This window comes from Pleurodeles waltl, chromosome 8 (genome assembly GCF_031143425.1).
Source record: "Pleurodeles waltl isolate 20211129_DDA chromosome 8, aPleWal1.hap1.20221129, whole genome shotgun sequence".
Taxonomy (NCBI): domain Eukaryota; kingdom Metazoa; phylum Chordata; class Amphibia; order Caudata; family Salamandridae; genus Pleurodeles; species Pleurodeles waltl.
Window position 1 is genome coordinate 1,520,868,210 of NC_090447.1, and position 19,398 is coordinate 1,520,887,607.

Here is a 19,398-nt window from a genome sequence, read left to right on the forward strand (position 1 = left end):
AGCTCACAGTCTGTAGCTCCAGCTCCACTGACTGATAGTGAAATCAAACTTTGATACCTCCTTTTATACAGAACACTCGTTGACTATAGAGATGATCTCAGAGGGCATCAAAGAAGAGTCCGTGACTTATCCCACGGGTGATCGGAAACCCAAGGAAGTTCAATGCATTCTCAACCCTGAAGGTGAGTCATCTTTTTCTGTTTGAATCAAAATAACTAGGGCTCCCTGTTTTCTGTTTTTACTGATTTTTTATAGATTCAGACAGAAAGCATTGTGTTTCCTGTCTGTATTTATTTTTCAAAGCGGAAAAATACAGATAATTTGACTTTGTTTGAGTGACTCTCCATGCAGAAATTAATGACTTTCAGACCAATAGCTGTACACATTGGCAGCATGGGAAGTTACGAAGCTCAATGAGATTTTCTTAAATTATTGCATATCTCAACATGTATTTTTGCTTTTATGCTAACTATTCAATGTGGTTTTATTATGGTATTATTTTTGGCTGTGTAATGTGCTAAAACCTGACAGGCATCAAAGTATGAGTGCTCGTTTATCGTTAAATAAATGCAGAAATATACGAGTTATCACCTCATCTGTTCACAAAACACAAAATAAGGATGAATACCAGTGAGATAGCCAAAAACTAAATATGGATAAAAGCAGACTGAAATGTTAAAAAAAAATTAATACCATAAAACTGGGACCCTAAAAATAATATGGAGTCGATCAGATGAACCAAAGGGATCAATGACACTAGACCTCCGCCTGCGTGTTGGAAATGGGCATCAAGCGATCATTCTGTTATGTTCACTCAAAGTCACATGACCTCAGTGATCGTTTACTTCATATTTGGAACATTCTAGAACATTTCAGAACCTACAGAAGAACAAAATATATAAGACATTAGCAGGCTAAATTAAACCCTCCGTACTGCTCCCAGAGCTCAGAGATCCCCATTAATATTTGACAGATTATGCACGTTCTCCGATAGTGGTGTTCTGTCGCCATGGTCAACAGAGGGTTAAAAATAACTTGATGTGTTGTGTTACCATTTTTGTCCTGATAACCCAATTATAAAGCTCTGAAATGATATGGTTTGTGTAGTGTAATGCTTTCTTCTATAAGGCGTCCTTGCAGAATGTCGCTGTATGTGGGATTAAGTTTAAAGGTCATTAAAAAGTTCAGGAATCTGACACATAATTGGACCTCCTTCCCACCTCTGGGTTCTGGCCATCATCCTTAGACAGTTAATAGTCTCTGATTATCTCCTGTAGCTCAAACGCCTGGAATAACCCATCTGACCCCACACCCATCCTAGCTACATGTATCTCCCCATCCCCGACTTCATTTCTGCATAGGATTTTCTTTGAGAGATTTAGCGTCTGAGTAGCGGTAGTGTCATAGAGTTTACACACTTAGGGCCAGATGTGCTAAAATGCAATTTTGCATTTCCTAAACAGGGACTTCATAGAAATCGCTATTTAGGAAATACAAAATGCTATGTACAGAGATACCGAAAGTAGGAAAGTACAAAGTAGGAATCGCTATTAGGAAATTACAAATGAGGAATCCCATTGCATTTGTGTCAATGGGCCAGTTTTGCATTTCCCAAATAGTGATTTCCTATTAGGAAATCGCCATTTGGGAAATGAAAACCAAGGGTGGCAATGGGCAAAAGCCCCCTCTTGGTGCACCCCAAAATAGTTGTGCACATGCATAGCACACATATGCCCAAGGGACATGTGTGTGCTCTTTTGCAATTAAAAAAAAACATTTTCAGGTGCTTTATTTAAATTGCACATGGTTACCATCGACTTCAAGTCAATGATAATTGCATTTACGAAATGCTTTGTACATCAGAATAGGAATCGGAATCACAAAAGGGTAATTCCTATTTGTGACTTCAGAAGTCCTTTGTACATCAGAAAAGGCTGTTTTGCATTTCTTAACGGCCTGCAATACCACGTTGGACCATTAGGAAATGCAAAAGGGCTTTTTACATCTGGCCTTTAGCCTTACGGTACTCCTAGTATCCAGGAATAGAGTCTAAAGGGATGCTGTCTTGGTATTTCTGCAGTTAGTGGGTTTACATGGATGTCGTCATGGTGCTTCTGATGTGTTGGGGTGGAATTTATTTCTGCAGTAATGTGATTTACACAGATAGGGTCATGGAACCCCAACAGCAATGGGGTTTACAGCAGTGGCATCAGGCTGCTAATGCCATGCTCTGACGGTGGTACAGCTATGGCATCATTGCACCTCCGCTGTGAAGGGGTTGACTTTAAAGAGATAGACTCATGGCGCTCCTGCTGCGATGGGACGTAGGTTGTAGAGATGTGATCCTGCTACTTCTGAAGTGATTGGGTTTACAGAGATAGCGTCATGGAGTTAATCCATATATTTTCAACATAATTACTTTAGAACTAATTGATCACATATTTTCCATATCTGGTTGAGTTTCAGTTAGAATTACACAACTCTGCTATAAAGAAATGAAGGCATGTTGGGCCTGATTTAGAACTCAGTGGGCGGGTTACTCCGTCACAGCGGTGTCAGATATCCTGTCCGCCGAAATCTAAACCCCGTTATCTTCTATGGGATTTAGATTTCGGCAGACGGGATATCCATTATCCTTGTGACGGAGTAACCCATCTGACGAGTTCTAAATCAGGACCTTTGTATCCGTGAAAGGATTATTGTTTCCCATGGCCGGGAATAAAACTACGCAACGATCAGTGAAAAGCAGTATTGAATCAAACCCAGTTTGGAGTACAGTGTATTCCCGGATACAGTGTATCACACTGTGAAATGGAAGAGTTTTATGTCTTCCAGAATTTCCTTCTCTCCTATTCATGCCTGAAGTGAAGCTCTTTGATCTGGCTTCTGGAGAAGGAATAGAAGGTGACGACAGCGACAGCCCAGGTAATGACCGATGCACCAGCATTGATACACGACTTGGCCTGGACATTGATTGTCCACATTCTGGTCACGCCTTCAGTGGGATATTATGCTCACGGACCACAGTGAGATTCTTTAACAAATTTGCTCACTAAGGGCCAGATGTAGCAAAAAAATATTTTGCGACTTGCAAATTGTGAGTCATAGCGACTCGCAATTTGCAACTCGCAAAATATTATGCAGAAAGGTGTCTCAGACACCTTCTGCGACTCGCTATGGGGTCACAAAGACCCACCTCATGAATATTAATGAGGTGGGTCGCAGTTTGCGACCCCATAGCGAGTCAACGCACTCACAGGGATGGTGGCCTGCTGGAGACAGCAGACCACCATGTCTGTGACTGCTTTTAAATAAAGCAGTTTTTTTTTTTCTTTTTGCAGCACGTTTTCCTTAAAGGAAAACGAGCTGCAAAACGAAAAACTTCCGAAACCATTTGGTCCATAGGACCACTGCCTGATCTGAAAAAAAAATTGGGGGGGGCATTCACAAAGGGGAAGGGGTCCCATGGGGACCCCTTCCCTTTTGCGAATGTGTTACCATCCACTTCAAGTGGATGGTAACTGCGAGTTGGTTTGCGACCGCATTCGTGGTCACAAACCAACTCAGCATGACGATGCAGTCGCAAATAGGAAGGGAACGCCCCTTCCTATTTGCGAGTCGCAGCCTCAAATTGCGAGTCGGTACCGACTCGCAATTTGAGGTTGTGCATCGCGTTAAGCCTTTTGCGCGTCGCAAACTGCGTTTTTCGCAGTTTGCGACGCGCAAAAGGCTTCCTTCATCCGGCCCTAAATTAGTAATGAGTCAAAACTAATTTAGAATACAGTAACCACATTATTCCTGTCTGAAATGTAACTATTTTACCTCCTCCAGGATTTCTTTCCCTCCCGGAGCCTGAGATGACATTTGTGAATACTGTTGATGGAGACGGAAAAGGAGAGAGGCACACTAGTGTCACTGCAGGTACATTGCAGATCTCAAATTTTTTTCACAAATTAGGTTGCGTAGTGAGTGTCCTGTCCCATTGCTGATGCTTCAGAGTTCCCATATCACTAGCATCGGGCAGAGACTGACCCCCTTCTAGTAATCCCAGCACACCAGTGGAGCTCGCAGGTCGCAGTGATGTTCTTTTATAAACTTGTGAAAGCAGATCATGCCTTCTCTCTGTCCCTGTTATGTTTTCCTTTGTTCCTGTTATTCTTACTCTGTCTTACTTTAACTAGTTTGACACATTTTCGCAGGATTGGAAAAGGTGGTGGAAGCTTGTTCCGTGGGCCAGCACTGCATTAAGATGAAAGGTGGTGTCAATAATCTTAAAGGTGAGTAAGCTTTCACCAGAAAAAGAGATGTGAGTAACCTCCTCTAATGCAGTATTACAGTAGTATTTCTTATTATAATTGTATTTATATACCGCTTACTATCTCTGATAAGGCGGTGAAGCTCTTTTTGGCGAGTAGCCAAATGATCCAAAGGCTTAGTGGTGGATTTGTATATGTAAATATAAGTTGTTAATTTGAGCGGTGGACATGTGACTGTTAGTTTGAATAAAGTAGGGATAGAGTAGGGAAGTGTGTAGATAGTGTTATTTGGGAGTTCATATTAGTTAGATGAGGTTTGGAATGACTCAAAAGAGGGACAGAGGAGGGAAGAGTCTAGAAAGAGTTATTATTAGGGAGATCATTGTAGTAAAATGAGGTTTGCAATGAGTCAGAGCAGGGATACAGAAGGGAAGAGTCTAGGAAGTATTATTTTGAAGATCATAGTATTAAAATGAGATTTGGGGTGAGTCAAGGAGGGATAGAGGAGGGAACAGTCTAGAAAGGGTTATATGAGAGGTCATAGTAGTAGAATGTAGTTTGGAATCAGAGAGTGGAGGTGGAGGAAATATTGAGAGAGGTGCAGGATGAGACAGGGTAGTGCACTGGAGAGAGCTGAAGGCTTTTTTTCTTTCTACATGCAGTAGGAGTGAAGTAATAAATATACTGCTACGTAACTACATAGAAAGGGTATACATTTATAAGGAAAATAATAAAGAGATATAAAATTGTATTGCTTAAATTTCCATATGTGCAAGTATGGATAGATAGTGTGAAATGCAGACTTTCAAGCGTTGCTGTACATGAAAGCTAATTTATTTGTGTATTTTTATACTTTTTTCCTTTTTTATATATTTATTTTATTTTTTTGTGTTCCTCAATATTTCAGTAGTGAAACATATATAGATTAAATTGTTATAATCATAAATAGAGACCCATAAGCATCTAATCAAATAACTTTATGAAAACTATGCAGTGACCTTTATACACATTTAACATAAACTAATGTATACATATTTATATATTTTTTATATATATATATATATATATTTTTTTTTCAACCATAAGTAATATATACATTTGTTAAGCATGCATAAAGAGTATATATATTTTAAACCATAACCAGTATACATATCTGTACAAAGAAATTCTCATATCTAAATACATACATAGAATCAAATTATACATATTTGCATACACAGGATTATGCTGTACATTTGTGTTTGAGTGTGGTGGTCATGTAGGAAACAGCTAAATCGTGAGTAGTCTTCTAAAGATAAGATAGTTCTCTTTGAGCCTTATGTTTGGGGGCAATGAATTCCATAGTTTGGTTGCTTGAAAAGAGAAAGGTGTACCATCCATGTTTTTTTTGTGTGTGCTGGAGTTCTGGGGCAAGGTGCCAATCTGTAGCTGAGATTCCTTTATTGTATGTATTTGGTGATTTTATTTCTGATAAAAAGTGGCCCTGTTCCATGAATTGTTTTGTGGGTGATACAAAGCAGTTTAAAGGTGGATCTTCTGGCAACTGGTAACCAATGTAAGGCCCTCAAGGTAGTGGAGATGTGGCCTTGTGACTTTACATGTAGGAGTTGTCTGGCAGTTCTGAATCCGTTGTAGTTTTTTTCAAAGTTGATGAAGATGATTTGTGGTAGGGGCTATTGGCATAATAAAGTTTAGACAGTACAAGAGAGATAGTAGCTTGGACTTTGTGTGGAAATCCATGGTGGAGATGCTGCACAATTTGTTACAGTAATGAAGCTTGATCTTGCTAACCTGTTTACTTGGGCATTCATTGATAACTTGGAGTCCAAGGTAATTCCAAGGTTTCTTACTTCCTTAGATACTTTAAGAGGTGGTCCTAGATCATCAGGCCAGGAGTAGAGTGGGTCATAATTTTTGCAGTCGCCGCATGTAAATATTTCAGTTTTGGAAGCATTCGATTTGAGGCGGCTCCATGTCATCCACTGATCGAAGGCTCTCAGGCAACTGAAGATTTTTGAGTTTCCAATGTCTTTGGGGCATTCTAGTTTAAGAAGTATTTCTGTGTCATCTACATAGCATAACATGTGAACAGAAATTATTTGATCATTGCCGGCATTGACTTCACGTAGATTTTGAAAAGCAAGGGGGGGGGGATGATAGAGGCTTGAGAGACCCCTGCTTTTGTGAAGCACGACAAGGATGAGAAAGGGGGAGTAAGGATGATATTTGGCCAGTTTAAAGGTATGATGTGACCAAGTTGAGAGCAGTCCCCTCTATTCCAGCTTTGTAGAGTATTTGCATTACATTAGTGTTATGGTTAACAGTGTCGAAGACAGCTGAAAAGTCCAAGGGCAGTGGAACAGTGACTTTGTTCCGGTCTGCTGTGTTTTTAAGGTCATCCTAGATGGCGATGAGGGCATATTCTGTGCCTCTTCCTGGGTGGAATACAGTTTGGAAGTCGGAAAGAATGGAGTTATCGGCAGTGAATTGTGACATCTGGGTGAATGCTGCTCTTTCTATCAGTTTGACCAGGAAAGGTCCATTTGTAGTCGGTCTGTAGTTGTTTGAGTCATGGAGGTCCAGGTATGTTTTCTTTAATGGGCATATCTATGCCTTTTTTACGTTTTCTGGAAAGATTCCGGTACTTACAGAATTATTGATGTTTTTCTTATTGGTGTGGCAGCAGAGGTAGTTAAAAGAATATTCCTGAAGATTTGTGGTGGACGAGGGTCCGAAGGGCAGCTGGTAGCATGCTTGCTTTGACCAGACGCAGAAATTCGCTCTGTGATAGTTGTTTGAAGGAGTGCAGAGGCTGGGTTGGCTTACTGTTGGAGGGGATTTTTGGGAAGGAGTTGGTGCTGGTGGTTTTCCTTTGTTTTAAATAGGAGTCTACAATGTCTGCTTTGGTTGTGTGATGATTTGCCAGTTTGTTAGTAAATTCTTGAATCATGGGATGAGTTCCTGCTCTGCACTTAGGCTTGTGAAATTCATAAAGAATGTTATAAAATTCTTTATATGTACATTTAGCATTTTGAATTCTGACTGAATAGTACCTTTTTAGGTTTTTTGATTGTTGGCTTGTATATTTTGTTACGTTCGTTTAGGTGACGTTTGTCTTGATCACTACTGGTTTTGAGCAAGGTGCTTTCCAGCTTTATAATTTATTGTTTGATCTTTTTTAGTTCTGTATCCTCCAAGGTGCTCTTTTTTTCTGTCCTGCTTTGATGTTCATAGTGATGTTAGAACATCAAACTCTTCCTGGAGCCACTCATAAGGTTTTTGAACTGAATTCATTGTGTCTAGATCTGTGTTGGACGTTAGTTGTTTCTAAGTATTCACAATTGAGTTTTTGCCATGGTCGATAGGTGGATGCATGTATGATGGCCTCAGGTATGTTGATTTGCGGTGTTTTGAGTTGGAAAACTACCAGATGGTGGTCTGACCATGTGACTGGAGTAATCATTTAAAAAATAACTAGTGCTGGGTTTGCAAAATGACATCTAGGAAGTGTCCAGTGATGTGTGTGGGTTTGTGGACAATTTGATACAGGTTCAGCGTATCTAGGCCAGTGATGATAGTTCTTGCATGCAGCATATTGGGTTTGTCAGACCATATGATTGGGTCACCAAAGTGGCGTAGGTTGGTGCGTAGTGTCATAAGAAGGTCACCAAAGTGGCATAGGTTGGTGTGTAGTGTCATAAGAAGGTCACCAAAGTGGCATAGGTTGGTGTGTAGTGTCATAAGAAGGTCACCAAAGTGGCGTAGGTTGGTGGTGTAGTGTCATAAGATTTTAAACTGTGTCTAGAAATGTGTCTGGGAATGTTGGATTGCTTGGTGATGGTCTGTAAAGAAGGAGGAAGTTACAGGGGTAACTCTTACTGAAGGTACGGCTTTATGCAACACTGGAGCTGTGTCCTCTCCCAACCCTGATTCAGTAATGAAGTGTGAGTCAGGTTGCATGTCAGTAAGTAGAAAGTAGAAGTGGTGCCTGTGTTTCGAGCAGGATCTAGCATTTATTAGGAGGCAGTCTAGGGATTGTGTTTTGGTGGTGCTGTGACTTTGTTCGCTAGAGGAGTGAGTAGTACCCTTTGACCTTGTAGCAAGTGTATTATTAATGTTGGTATTAACTATATGAAGCTAGCTATAATGTTGTCTGTCTGCATCGTAATCCTCGTGTAGCATCTTTAAAAGGCATTTTGTTGGGTCTGCGTATGTAGGTGGTGCGGATGGTGGTTGAGAGTGAGTTGGTGTGCTGTGTTGTTTTTTAGAGTAGCTTTGTTGTGTAATAGATGTGAAGAGCGGAATGTTGTTTATTTTGTTTGCGTCTGTTTAGGGTGGAAGGTGTATGGGCTAGGGGTGGTGGTGTAGCTTCTGGGTCTTGTTTTAAGGATCTAAACTGTGCAATGGATGAGAGGCCAAACATGTCTGGTGCCAGATATTGGTGTAATCTAGATAACACCGCTGCTTGGATCAAGAGTTTACAGTAGCAGTAGTCCGCTCTGAGCCGATATTTCTCAGAGCATCAAGAGTTAAGTTTCCAGATTTAATGTCTGCTTATATTTGAGGAAGAATGTGGGCTGGGAGGAAAAAAGGACTCCAGATTGCGAGCAGCCATGACAAGAGCAGGTTAAAAGAACTAGGCCATGAGAACAGTTCAAGAAAGGAGAGGTGGTCAGGTCTCTGTTCATCAGCTGAGTCTCAGTTTTACCGCTGCTGAAATATAATCCACTTACATTTACACTTAACAAACTTCATTTGGTTAGAGAAAAATAGATAAACGCTTGGACATCAAAATATTGAAGTTAAAAATCCGATTAGTCTGTGAATACTTTTACAAGAAATACATATACATAAAATAACATGTATATATAAACAATATGTTAAAACCTGAGTAAAACATTAAACATTAAGATTAAAATTATAGGTCTACCTTGAAAGCCTGTCCTGCCTAATCAAAGTACATCGTGCTTCTGGAACGTACTGCTGAACGGAGAAAGAAGCTGACACACTCACAGGCCTCTGCATCGCTAAGTTGCTGCAGATCATAATAGGATCATTGCAGTGTCTAAGGTTCCTTAACTTTAAATAGTGGGCCAAGTACCGCTTAGTGTAGATCTTCTAAAAATCACAAAAAATTAGAAGCTGCAGCATTGATTGACTCGAGGACTCATCACAAGGACAAACCATACCTTCTAAGATTCTTTGGAACCCAAGCGGGCAAAAAGCAAGTACTTAATTGTGCCGGCTCTCAATCTGATCAAAAGTGAACGCGTCCACTGACTTCTAGTAGGCCATAAGTATCTGCTGGATGAAATGTCCAGAGATAATTTCATATAACTTGCCACTGATGGTGTCAAACGTTCAGCCTTCTCCCTTCCTACTTGGAACTAAGCTAACACTGCAGCTTGTACCATTTTACTATCCTTTGCAAGACCGGATGTAGTGTTGGTGAAAACGTGAGACAGGCTAATTTCGCTGAGCAACATTTTAACGTACGCCAACCCGGGAATCGTGGAGCCCTTATCGCATGATAGGCAGTCGGTTATAATGTCTCTAGTTAATGCTGCCTTCTCTTTCTTCCTCACCGACAGACTGATGCATATACAGTCACTTAGATAACCAACACCAAGTTCCCGATTGCAAACAAAATGGGTTGAGAGGGGGATGGCCAGTATTTTCCTAAGAAAACAATTATCTTCACTCTGCAATGTCCCATGATCTGTTAGTCCCCGTACCCCGCCCCGGGTGTAGCTAGTGACATAGACCCACAGCAACGGCGGAAGTTCTCTCCCACCAAACGGGCAGGCAATACTAAGGAGGGAACCTATACCTCTGGCCAGTTTTGCCATCCATGTTGCCACATGTGGTGCCCACAAACGTGAGGAACTAAAAAATACCCCAAGATACGGGACGGTGCCTGTGCTCATTGTACACTGGATACCTAGTCACTGATCTAGCGTGTTAAGTGCTGCAAGTCATAGTAAATGATTTTGTATAATTTGTTGTCAAATCTAGGGCAGCCATAAACTTGATGAATGAATGCACTAACTTATGCAAGGCTTTAAGAGTCCACGCAATGAGTACAGCATTGTCCTCATACAATAAAGCAGGCAACGACACTCCATTAATCTTAGGAACATCAGTAGTACTTGTGATTAACTCGAGGACCAATTTATTGATGTAGAAAATTAATAACAATGGGGCAAGAACGAACCCTTGTCGGACGCCCCGGTTAACTTGGATTTCCTTCAATACCTCCCCATTTTGTCCAAACCTAAACCTCGCCTTCAAGTTGGTGTACAACAAAATTAACAAATGCACCAGGGTCAGATCAAGCCCCATCTCGGAGAGCACCCCCACAACTTTGTCCGGCTCACACAGTCTAAGGCCATTGAGAGATCCATGAAGGCCAAGTAAATAGGCGACTTCTTGGCTACCACGTATTTCTCAATGCGCAGAGTTAAATTTAAACATTGTTTGAGTCTGCCAATTCCGGAACAAAACCCATACTGACAAGCACTTAAAATGTAATTGTCTTGGACCCATTCTAATATTCTATTGTAAAGGACTCTACCTAAAGTTTTGGTTGGAATGTCCGTTGACGACATAGGGCGATAGCAGTGTGGCTTTGAGCGGTCACCTTTTTTAAAAATAGGAACTATCATCGAGCTCAGTCAAGAAAGAGGGATTGTCTGGGGGCTTAGATTATTAAAAATATTTGCTAATAGGGGTGCCCAGAGATCAGTTTTGCCTTTAATTAGATCAATTGGAACACCCTCTGGGCCTGGGGCTTTGCCCCTTTTACTCAGCTGTATGGCAATAACAACTTCTTGTACCAAGGCCTGAAATGATGATGGGGGTAGAATCCTCTGCTGCAAATAGCATAGATTAATCAGACACTTGGTAAATTGCATAGAAGTGAGCCTCCCAAACAGTACTACTAACATAAGTGCTAATGGTAGTCAACATTTGGTCTAAATAGCGAACACTAGAAACTGTGCTCCAGAAACGTTTACTGTAGTTTTAACTGAGGAAATGTGTTTGAAAGTGTTTGGACTAACCATGAGGAAGAGTTGTAGTGTTCTCTTCTGAACATGAAGCGAATGGATAGTGTTGCATATAATCCACTTAGTTGCATCCACCTTTAGGAGCTGTAAGGGAACTGCGATCCCCTGGAGTTATTGTTGTTATTAATGCTGAGCTCATCCAGAAGTTGGAAGTCGTCAAAGTATGTTTCATAGCACAGGCCCCTATTTGTAATCAGATGCACTACACTACATACCCGAGACTTCAGTTTGGCAAATGTATCTGCTTGCTTTGTACCTGCCCCTGATTCCTCTCACTTCCACGTTCCAGTACTGTCACTGCTCATGCTGCTATAATTCTTAAAGTACAAATTCCATTTATTGACCAGTGTTACCAGCGCGGCTTCAGAAGCAGTTGTTTGTGTCTAGCTTTGTGTGTAACATAGTAGGGTGTATGTTAGTTGGTTATGGAACAGAGACTTCACATAGGGATTACTGTTGTAGCGCTGGGATTGCTTTAGTGCCTCCTTCCTCTACCTGTGACTGTGAAATCATTGGATTTAAGGAGGCAAATGGGGAGCTGACCGAGGTAAAGGGCCATAGTCCAGTGACTGGCAGTGAAAATCAATGTATGTAATGAAGCTTGCGAGGAGGTGATGGCGTTCGATGCCGAGAGGTTCGGCTCAAATGATTGCAAACATGAGTGGGCGTAATAAAACGAGCAGTGAGGTGACGGAAGTCCAGGTCCAGAGATTCAGGTCCAGCAAGCTATGGTGAAATTAATCTTTGATGTTTCCTTTATTTCAGAAAAAGAGTTCATTATAGAGATGATATCAGATGGCATTAAAGAAGAAGAAGAGGTCTATCCTGTGGCTGATCAGGACTCTGAAGAAGTTAAAAACATTCACAGCCCTGCAGGTGTGTCACCTTTTTCTGCTTGAAAGGAAAAAATCAGGGAATCGATCACAGGAATCAAAGGGATCAATCACACTAGGCCTCCGGCTGCGTGTTGGAATTAGCCATCCCATGGTCTCAGGAGAAATGATATGGTAGTTTCTCAGCATCTTATCTGATAGGCACTGTTAGTTCTGTTGAACAAACACTGCTGTACTGTACATTCAGGTTTCTACGTAGTGTACAGTTATTCTCTGGCCACACACATGTATTTAGCTGACCTCCAAGCTGTGGGTTATTTGACAACCCATTGTTCAGAATTGGCTCTGAAGCCTACAATGCTTTTGCCATCATAGTTTTAAAATAGTGCTTTAGCTTGTACGGTTTAGCTCTTTTCCCCCACATGTTTAAGGATCCAAGGTGGGTGCAAATGAATACGTTTCAACCAGTGCTTAATTTGTAAATAAATAGGTGCTAGTGCCCAAAGCCCTCCTCTTAAACATGCGGATGCTGCAATTAAATGTGTGAACATAGAATACTGAGGCAGCGTAATCCTGAAGCCTTCTCGGCCTCTTCAATTCATATAAAGCCACTCTCTGCCCCTTCTGCTCACTCTTGCAGCTTTCTACTTTCTCCCTTTGTGACGCTTTTTCGTTTTTCCCTTCATCCGTTTTTCCCATATGTCTTTTGCTCGCAGCAAATGCTTGAGGCCGAAGAATAAGCCCCGGCCCTCAAAAATAAATGCCGGTGCTCAGCACCGGAAACAACAAGCACAAATTAAGCACTGGTTTCAACAGATATGGCTTCCATTCAGTGAATATAAGAGCAGCCCTGTGTCTGGGCAAGTAACAAAAATGTATTTGCCAGATGTGGACAATAGACACACATGTCCTGGACATAGTTAGATCGGACACATTCTGACCATTGCAGGCATGATCCTTGTATATGATGGGGAAGATTCACAAGCAAAGAGTAAAGTGTGGGGGTGACCTCTGGCTATAATAATTTTGATATCTTATTTCATCTTCTGTTTGTGTAACACTGATCTCTACTAGGCAAGTTGGATGGCAGATACATTATGCATTATATCCTACTCATAAAAGAAGTCTATAACATGTGTACAAAATTAGTTATAAAGTAATTAAAAAAATTGTTCAGTGGCACTGACCTGTCCCCATCCCAACACACTATAGAGGTCTCACTCTTCCTATGGAATACCACCTGGTCAAATCTGGTTTCTTTTCTTGTCTGTTCATCCGGGTGTCTCTGCTGCAGCACACTCTGACAGTGTGATGATCACTAATAGTTTGTGGGTTTAGTGACTTGGACCCTGATTTAGAGTTTGACAGCTATGTCCTTGACACTTAATACCACTTGTTACACGCACATACTTTTCTTTGTTTTTCACAATACAGATGTCTGTCTGGCGAGAAAGATTAAAAGGGCAGTTAATGAGGCAAAGACAAAGAAATTACTTTTGGTAACTATCTTTCTGATGGGTATTCTATTTCTCTCTTCTGGGATCTCCATTGATTTCAATGGAGATTCCTTTGAGATTACAGGATTACTCTGAGATTACAGGGTTACAGGTAAGAAACCATTCCTTTCTCCTGCCATTGAATATCCACGGGGCCAGACTCAATCCTGAAATTCCCAATAGTTCTCCTGCAGCATTAGGTGGCATTGGCTCCCTCTCATCCTTGTTTACTGCATCAATGTGACCTTGTTGGAGCCATCCTGGTGCTCTGGCGTCCATTTCTTCAGCCTTTATAGGCAGAGATGAGACAAGTGCAAAACAACAGTGAATATGAAGCGCAATATATTTATATGAGAATGTTATTTTTCAGATAATCATAACCAGCGGGGAAGTGGGCAGACTCTTTGAGGAATGTACAGATAGATAAAGTATCCACCAGAAAGATTGTTACCAGAGGCAAGCAACCTTTTCTTCAGATGAATAATTCTATCTGTAGATTTCTCCCTAATGGTGGGTCTGAAGGAATGGTCAGATTATATAATATTGGAGCACAAAATGAGCATCCCTTCTCAATTCTGAATCCAAAGCAATAATCCACCTCTGGACCGCCTTGCCTTCCAGCCTGAACTCCTTTATTCTGTAGATGTAATAACTGCCTGCCTTCTATGGGTCCAGCCTGTATATCCTCTTGTCCTCTTTGGTGGGGTCAGCGAAAAATGTGGGAAGTGTAATTTGATGCCCTGCATGGAATTGAGTAACCGCCTTAGACAGAAAAGCTGCTTATGTCCAGTGAACTAATTTGGTTTGTTAGAAACAAGTCGGACACACAGGGGGGCATGTTGAGTCTGGCAGTCTTGAGACCGCCAGACTCGGCATGGCCATCGGACCGCGCGGTAGTGGCGGTCCAATCCGCCACATTCCAACCTCAGCTGATCCGTTGCGGTCATACCGCCGACACCGCCAGGCTGCAGTCAGCCTCCAGCCTGGCGGTCCCGGCGGTTGTAATCCGGATTATGAGTTCCATTCCCCCAGTCTTTCCATGGCGGTTTACACCGCCGTGGAAAAGCTGGTGGAATGGAGGTGCTCGGGCCCCCTGGGGGACCCTGCAATGCCCATGCACTTTCACGCATTTCACTGCCCGAATTACGGGCACTGAAATGCGTGATGGGTGCTGCTGCACCACCACATTGGTGCCGGCTCGATTCCAAGCCGTTGTCAATGGTAAGGCCCTCTTCACCGCAGGGCCGGCGGACGGAAACACTGTTTCTGCCTGCCAGCCCTGCTGTGAACTTGGAATAGGGCCGGCGGTGTCCTGGAGGCACCAGTGGTCAGGTGGTGGGTTGAGTTTGTGACCCCCATCATGCTTGTAGTTCACTAACATGCAGAGTCAAAGTGATGCCCACCAAAATAAACATGGGTCCTCGTTAGCTCGCAGCACCACTCTGTTGTCATTTCATCAAAGTCAGTGTCATACGAATGCCTGATGCCCACAGAAACTTGGCCGTAGCACACAGTGTGAAAGAGGCAAAGTCCTGTTCCAGTCATAGTCCAGGGTGTGCCTTATGTTGAAGGCAGTCAAGATCTGCAACTGATTCATTGCTTACTCTACAAAGCAGGCAGAGCTGGCTGCAGATCCTTTCACTTTAATTTATGGCTCACAAACCAAACATGCAACAACTTCACGTTCAGCTATGTATAATAGTTGCTGCACCTCTCTGAGAGCCAGTCCAAGGTGCACTATCCTAGAATTTATTTCCGGCAGCAATGAAGCTCAACCAAACAGAATCTGTTTCTCTGCTCTTTCTGAATGGTGTTCTCAAAGGCAACTTATCTAGTAGAGAAACCGGGAAACTTCTGGACCAACTTGCAATTGAAAGGCCAGATGTGTTGGGAGTGAGTGAGTCACATGTCAAATTGCATCTGAATTAAGATTTGATGCTGCTCTTGCTGTACCATCCTTCCAAGGCTTGGAGGTCAAAGATGCTAAATATCTCAGTCTTCTATAGATCAGTCTGTTTCTGAATCCTGCAGGTGTGCTCAGCAGATGCTGTGTTCAGGCAGAGATCATTAATGCAGGTATATTTCCTGGGAATCCAGATCCTCTAATAAAGCTTAACTGGGAGAGACTCAACAATAGAAATGTTATCAGTGAAATTGTAATTTTCTGCATTGGATTTTTTTTAATACTCGAGAAAGAAATCTCAGGCATATTTTTAAGGCACCGAAATGTATAAATACTGATAACCACTGTTTTTCAGAATTTGGGAAAACATTGAAAATACATTGGAATTCACAAATAAAACCCTAAAAACCAGAAACCTAATTGACTCCAACCAGTGTCGGGGTTTTAGGAGTTGTAAGCCGACAACACTTTAATATATAGTTGGTTGTCACAAGCGATCTTTTGCTTGGTTTTTACATAAAAAAGCTACGTCTTGTAATGAGACAGGGGAAGAACCTTATGAGGAAGGGGCTTTCCTGTTCACAACAATGTAGGGATTTCATGAACAGATTTGGAGTACTTCTTTTGGAGAGTTAAGTGCATTTCAGATACTGTTAGACTGCTTCCATTTGCCATTGGTGTCTTTCTCTACACTTGTATATCTCGGGTCTCTAAGATATTAATCGCTGCAGTGAACGATTCTTATCTAATGCTGGATTTCTTGGTGTTCAGTTATAGAACTGAGTGGTGGTACTTTGTATTGGAGGGATGCTCAGCCTCTGCTTAAAGGACATTCTCCTTTTATTTAAAACCCACCCCCACAGCATCCAACGATACTTTATACTTTTCACATGTCTTTGGTTCTCCTTATGTGATAATTTCCTAACTACAATTGTAACTCTTGTTTTCATTCTGCAGCCAAACAACCTAAGGCGAGAAGCTTGCACGAGGAAGAGTCTGAAGCTTGCTTACAAAAAAGTCACCAAGTCTTCAAAAGTGAGAGATGCTTTTCCTGTATTGAGTGTGAGAAGAGATTTAACAAAAAGACTCTTCTTGAGGAGCATCAAAAAATCCATGCTGGGCTGAGACCCCACCGCTGCACCAAGTGTGATAAGAGCTTCACTGGAATGTCAGGGCTTCTACGACATGAAAGATTACATAGAGCATTGAGGCCCTATCACTGCAGCATGTGTGAGAAAAGCTTTCCTCGAATGCCAGATCTTCAAAACCACCTAAGAACACACACAGGAGAGAGACCCTATTGTTGTACTGTGTGCGGAAAGAGCTTTGCCCAAAAGAGTAATCTTCAAACTCACCAGAGAATCCACACAGGGGAGAGGCGCTTCCGCTGCACTGTGTGCGAGAAGAGCTTTGTCCTTAAATCAGATCTTCAGAGGCACCTACGAATACACACTGGGGAGAGGCCTTATCACTGTACGGAGTGTGCGAAGACCTTTACTCAAAAGCAAAACCTTCTAACGCACCAAAGAACGCATTCAGGATTCAGGCCCTTTCACTGCAGCGTGTGCGAAAAAAGGTTTGCTCAAAAGTCAGATCTTCTAAAGCACCTAAGATCGCACACAGGAGAGAGACCTTTTTTCTGTACTGTGTGTGAGAAGAGCTTTACTCAAAAGCAAAATCTTCTAACACACCAAAGAACACATATAGGAGAGAGGCTCTTTCAATGAGCGTCATATGAAGAGAGCATCAGTCTAAAGTCAGCACTTCAAAGGTACCTAATAATATCCACGCGAAAGAGGCGCTTATGCTGCACTGAAGGTGAGGAGAGATTCCTTCTAAAGTGGTAACGACGGCGCAAGTTGCTACACAGAGTGATTGTCACGAGTGATGACATTTCACTGCTGAATGTGAGAAGAGATTCATAAGCAAGATGCAACTTCTCTGGCAGCTGAAGACTCACATAGGAGGATGCTTTAATTCCCTGTACTGTGAACAAACTATATTTATTCAGAAGATTTTTTTTTGCCACAACTGCTACTTTACAAAGGAAACAGGTGAACTGCAGAAAAGCACATAGGAACTCAGTTAGTACTTGCCTATCAATTAAGATTAGGACATTTAAACTCTGCAATAACTGAACCTACTATTTTCCCATGAAATCTGTAAACATGTTACAGTCCCTCCTGCACCTACTATTTGTACAGACTTATAATGTAAAATAATAAATGCAGACCATGTGCGTAAATGTATAGGCTGTTCCATCATGACATCATAGAAATATGGCCTCAATCAAATCATTGTAGACTAGTGCATAAGCAAAGCCTTCAAGAAGAGAGTTGATAGGTGATAAAGATGTATTTGAAGGTATTCCACATTCTTAAATCTGAAATCTCAAAAAATGACAAGACTCAAAAAACCATAATCTGATTTATGACCCTTGGAATAAACCAATTAAAAAGTAACCTCCATCTGTTCTACTAACAGATTGTAATCTTAGATGTAAAGACGCATCAAGGAACACACTGAGAAATGGCATGTTTGGCTCTTGACCTGGTCAATGCTGTCCCCATCGTAGAGACGCACAAATGACATTGGATCTTTATTTGGTTAACACAAGCTTTTGAATTAATTTCATGATCATTTGTGTTCTTTCCATGGGAACCTCAACAACAGATCAGTGTATTCTTGTAAATTTGTAAAATATGTTTTGCCAGAGGAATGTTTATTTTTTTATTTTTATAAAAGTACTTTGCTTTTTAAATCATTAGCTTGTTATTTAGATGCACTCAAGACAGTCAGCCTTTGGTGCATCAGCAGAGTTATAAGATATAAAACAATTATCAGCAATGCACATTTAAATCAAAAAGGGAGTCTAGATAACTATATATTTGAAAAAACAAAAATGAAAGCTGCACTAAGACAAAGCAAAATGAACAAGACGATTTCTTTCATTGTGGATATCATGCAGTAGTCCTGAAAACACTTATAAAGGCTAAGTAAAGAAGCAGTCAAAAAATATAAGCAAGACATAGGGCAACCCTTAGGTTAGAAGCTAGTGCCCTCACACATCCAATCAAGTGTCATGCTTCATCATTAGGCAAGCTCCTCTTCAGACCGGAGCTGCAATGTCTGACGGGCACCCCTGAACGGGGGCTCTTTGCCGGAGATCTTTTCTCAGTAACACTGTGCCGTAAAAGAAGGTCAAGTGACTGGTGCCCCAATTCCAGGCACCACTTAGGCGAGGAGAGAGAAGAAATGGCAAACAGAAAAGGTTAAAATCGGCCGATAGCTAGGGTTTTGAGTCAGAAAGGGATGCAACCATTAAACTCATGTCCAAATCAAATAAAACCAAAATATGGCATTCAACAACATGAGGAAACGCAGACATGCATGAAACATCTCAATCAGTATAGAGATGGGCGCATAGCGTATAACGATACCGCAAGGGAGCTATGCGCGCTGCTCATAGTAACATAGGCTCTAAGAACAACTTACTTCGTCGTCGGAGCTCCCAAGCGTGGGACCTACCCACGGCCGTGTTCCTGCATTGATAAATAGGACACCCGGCCGTCCGGGATATAATCGGCACAACCCGGAAGTCTGAGGGCTCGCGATCACGTGGGCCGTCACAAAGGTGGAAAGAGAAGACGGACTCGTGAGACCCGTTCCCCTTCATAGAAACTAAAAAAGGACTAGAAGGAGGCTAAAAACGATGACCTCGAGCAACCCAAGAGTGGCAGATGTTCTAAAAAATAAACACACCACCTCTGCAAAGTAAAATTTACATGGAGTGGAAAAAGAAAGACATTATCTGAAGAAACAAATCAGGTTTGATTTAACAAT

General features: G+C 41.7%; 1 pseudogene; it reads left to right on the forward strand.

Moving 5' to 3' along the window:
• The window catches only part of LOC138249621 (zinc finger protein 585A-like), a 73,894-nt pseudogene that overhangs the window by 31,982 nt on the left and 22,514 nt on the right, over nt 1–19,398 (forward strand).